We start from the raw sequence: 4,805 nt of genomic DNA, 5'->3' as shown, positions 1-4,805 counted from the left end.
GAGAGAGACACAGGGAAAGAACAGTCCCATTCCTCTCAGAGAGAGACATGGGGAAAGAACAGTCCTATTCCTCTCAGACTCAGAGAGAGACATGGGGAAAGAACAGTCCTATTCCTCTCAGCATCAGAGAGAGACATGGGGAAAGAACAGTCCTGTTCCTCTCAGAGAGAGACATGGGGAAAGAACAGTCCTATTCCTCTCAGCCTCAGAGAGAGACATGGGGAAAGAACAGTCCCATTCCTCTCAGAGAGAGACATGGGGAAAGAACAGTCCCATTCCTCTCAGAGAGAGACATGGGGAAAGAACAGTCCTATTCCTCTCAGAGAGAGACATGGGGAAAGATCAGTCCCATTCCTCTCAGAGAGAGACATGGGGAAAGAACAGTCCTATTCCTCTCAGCCTCAGAGAGAGACAAGGGGAAAGATCAGTCCCATTCCTCTCAGAGAGAGACATGGGGAAAGAACAGTCTTATTCCTCTCAGCCTCAGAGAGAGACATGGAGAAGGAACAGTCCTATTCTCTCTGCCTCAGAGAGAGACATGGGGAAAGAACAGTCCTATTCCTCTCAGCCTCAGAGAGAGACATGGGGAAAGAACAGTCCTGTTCCTCTCAGCCTCAGAGAGAGACATGGGGAAAGAACAGTCCTATTCCTCTCAGAGAGAGACATGGGGAAAGAACAGTCCTATTTCTCTCAGAAAGAGACATGGGGAAAGAACAGTCCTATTCCTCTCAGCCTCAGAGAGAGACATGGGGAAAGAACAGTCCTGTTCCTCTCAGAGAGAGACATGGGGAAAGAACAGTCCTATTCCTCTCAGCCTCAGAGAGAGACATGGGGAAAGAACAGTCCCATTCCTCTCAGAGAGAGACATGGGGAAAGAACAGTCCTATTCCCTCTCAGAGAGAGACATGGGGAAAGAACAGTCCTATTCCTCTCAGCCTCAAGAGAGAGACATGGGGAAAGAACAGTCCTATTCCTCTCAGAGAGAGACATGGGGAAAGAACAGTCCTATTCCTCTCAGAGAGAGACATGGGGAAAGAACAGTCCCATTCCTCTCAGAGAGAGACATGGGGAAAGAACAGTCTATTCCTCTCAGCCTCAGAGAGAGACATGGGGAAAGAACAGTCCTATTCCTCTCAGCCTCAGAGAGAGACACAGGGAAAGAACAGTCCCATTCCTCTCAGAAAGAGACATGGGGAAAGAACAGTCCTATTCCTCTCAGCCTCAGAGAGAGACACATGGGGAAAGAACAGTCCCATTCCTCTCAGAGAGAGACATGGGGAAAGAACAGTCCTATTCCTCTCAGACTCAGAGAGAGACATGGGAAAGAACAGTCCCATTCCTCTCAGAGAGAGACATGGGAAAAACAGTCCTATTCCTCTCAGCCTCAGAGAGAGAGGGAAAGAACAGTCCATTCCTCTCAGCCTCAGAGAGAGACATGGGGAAAGAACAGTCCTATTCCTCTCAGCCTCAGAGAGAGACATGGGGAAAGAACAGTCCTATTCCTCTCAGCCTCAGAGAGAGACATGGGGAAAGAACAGTCCTATTCCTCTCAGCCTCAGAGAGAGACATGGGGAAAGAACAGTCCATTCTCTCTCAGAGAGAGACATGGGGAAAGAACAGTCCTATTCCTCTCAGCCTCAGAGAGAGACATGGGAGAAGAACAGTCCTATTCCTCTCAGCCTCAGAAAGAGACATGGGGAAAGAACAGTCCCATTCCTCTCAGAGAGAGACATGGGGAAAGAACAGTCCTATTCCTCTCAGCCTCAGAGAGAGACATGGGGAAAGAACAGTCCTATTCCTCTCAGAGAGAGACATGGGGAAAGAACAGTCCTATTCCTCTCAGAGAGAGACATGGGGAGGGAACAGTCCTATTCCTCTCAGCCTCAGAGAGAGACATGGGGAAAGAACAGTCCTATTCCTCTCAGAGAGAGACATGGGGAAAGAACACATTCCTCTCAGAGAGAGACATGGGGAAAGAACAGTCCTATTCCTCTCAGCCTCAGAGAGAGACATGGGGAAAGAACAGTCCTATTCCTCTCAGCCTCAGAGAGAGACACATGGGGAAAGAACAGTCCCATTCCTCTCAGAAAAAGAGACATGGGGAAAGAACAGACATTCCTCTCAGAAAGAACAGTCCCATTCCTCTCAGAGAGAGACATGGGGAAAGAACAGTCCTATTCCTCTCAGACTCAGAGAGAGACATGGGGAAAGAACAGTCCTATTCCTCTCAGCCTCAGAGAGAGACATGGGGAAAGAACAGTCCTGTTCCTCTCAGCTCTCAGAGAGAGACATGGGGAAAGAACAGTCCTATTCCTCTCAGCCTCAGAGAGAGACATGGGGAAAGAACAGTCCCATTCCTCTCAGAGAGAGACATGGGGAAAGAACAGTCCCATTCCTCTCAGAGAGAGACATGGGGAAAGAACAGTCCTATTCCTCTCAGCCTCAGAGAGAAGGGGAAAGATCAGTCCCATTCCTCTCAGAGAGAGACATGGGGAAAGAACAGTCTTATTCCTCTCAGCCTCAGAGAGAGACATGGAGAAGGAACAGTCCTATTCCTCTCTGCCTCAGAGAGAGACATGGGGAAAGAACAGTCCTATTCCTCTCAGCCTCAGAGAGAGACATGGGGAAAGAACAGTCCTGTTCCTCTCAGCCTCAGAGAGAGACATGGGGAAAGAACAGTCCTATTCCTCTCAGAGAGAGACATGGGGAGGGAACAGTCCTATTCCTCTCAGCCTAAGAGAGAGACATGGGGAAAGAACAGTCCTATTCCTCTCAGAGAGAGACATGGGGAAAGAACAGTCATATTCCTCTCAGAGAGAGACATGGGGAAAGAACAGTCCCATTCCTCTCAGAGAGAGACATGGGGAAAGAACAGTCCTATTCCTCTCAGCCTCAGAGAGAGACATGGGGAAAGAACAGTCCTATTCCTCTCAGCCTCAGAGAGAGACACAGGGAAAGAACAGTCCCATTCCTCTCAGAAAGAGACATGGGGAAAGAACAGTCCCATTCCTCTCAGCCTCAGAGAGACACAGGAAAGAACAGTCCCATTCCCTCAGAGAGAGACATGGGGAAAGAACAGTCCTATTCCTCTCAGACTCAGAGAGAGACATGGGGAAAGAACAGTCCTATTCCTCTCAGCATCAGAGAGAGACATGGGGAAAGAACAGTCCTGTTCCTCTCAGAGAGAGACATGGGGAAAGAACAGTCCTATTCCTCTCAGCCTCAGAGAGACATGGGGAAAGAACAGTCCCATTCCTCTCAGAGAGAGACATGGGGAAAGAACAGTCCCATTCCTCTCAGAGAGAGACATGGGGAAAGAACAGTCCTATTCCTCTCAGAGAGAGACATGGGGAAAGATCAGTCCCATTCCTCTCAGAGAGAGACATGGGGAAAGAACAGTCCTATTCCTCTCAGCCTCAGAGAGAGACAAGGGGAAAGATCAGTCCCATTCCTCTCAGAGAGAGACATGGGGAAAGAACAGTCCTATTCCTCTCAGCCTCAGAGAGAGACATGGGGAAAGAACAGTCCTGTTCCTCTCAGCCTCGGAGAGAGACATGGGGAAAGAACAGTCCTATTCCTCTCAGAGAGAGACATGGGGAAAGAACAGTCCTATTTCTCTCAGAAAGAGACATGGGGAAAGAACAGTCCTGTTCCTCTCAGCCTCAGAGAGAGACATGGGGAAAGAACAGTCCTGTTCCTCTCAGAGAGAGAGACATGGGGAAAGAACAGTCCTATTCCTCTCAGCCTCAGAGAGAGACATGGGGAAAGAACAGTCCCATTCCTCTCAGAGAGAGACATGGGGAAAGAACAGTCCTATTCCTCTCAGCCTAAGAGAGAGACATGGGGAAAGAACAGTCCTATTCCTCTCAGAGAGAGACATGGGGAAAGAACAGTCCTATTCCTCTCAGAGAGAGACATGGGGAAAGAACAGTCCCATTCCTCTCAGAGAGAGACATGGGGAAAGAACAGTCCTATTCCTCTCAGCCTCAGAGAGAGACATGGGGAAAGAACAGTCCTATTCCTCTCAGCCTCAGAGAGAGACACAGGGAAAGAACAGTCCCATTCCTCTCAGAAAGAGACATGGGGAAAGAACAGTCCTATTCCTCTCAGCCTCAGAGAGACACAGGAAAGAACAGTCCCATTCCTCTCAGAGAGAGACATGGGGAAAGAACAGTCCTATTCCTCTCAGACTCAGAGAGAGACATGGGGAAAGAACAGTCCCATTCCTCTCAGAGAGAGACATGGGGAAAGAACAGTCCTATTCCTCTCAGCCTCAGAGAGAGACACAGGGAAAGAATAGTCCAATTCCTCTCAGCCTCAGAGAGAGACATGAGGAAAGAACAGTCCTATTCCTCTCAGCCTCAGAGAGAGACATGGGGAAAGAACAGTCCTATTCCTCTCAGCCTCAGAGAGAGACATGGGGAAAGAACAGTCCTATTCCTCTCAGCCTCAGAGAGAGACATGGAGAAGGAACAGTCCTATTCCTCTAAGCCTCAGAGAGAGACATGGGGAAAGATCAGTCCTATTCCTCTCAGCCTCAGAGAGAGACATGGAGAAGGAACAGTCCTATTCCTCTCAGCCTCAGAGAGAGACATGGGGAAAGATCAGTCCTATTCCTCTCAGCCTCAGAGAGAGACATGGAGAAGGAACAGTCCCATTCATCTCAGAGAGAGACATGGGGAAAGAACAGTCCTATTCCTCTCAGCCTCAGAGAGAGACATGGAGAAGGAACAGTCCTATTCCTCTCTGCCTCAGAGAGAGACATGGGGAAAGAACAGTCCTATTTCTCTCAGAAAGAGACATGG

The sequence above is a fragment of the Oncorhynchus nerka genome, linkage group LG4 (assembly GCF_034236695.1).
Source record: "Oncorhynchus nerka isolate Pitt River linkage group LG4, Oner_Uvic_2.0, whole genome shotgun sequence".
In the NCBI taxonomy this organism is placed as follows: domain Eukaryota; kingdom Metazoa; phylum Chordata; class Actinopteri; order Salmoniformes; family Salmonidae; genus Oncorhynchus; species Oncorhynchus nerka.
The sequence above is the reverse complement of the archived record's forward strand: the minus strand, read 5'-3'. Positions refer to the sequence as shown.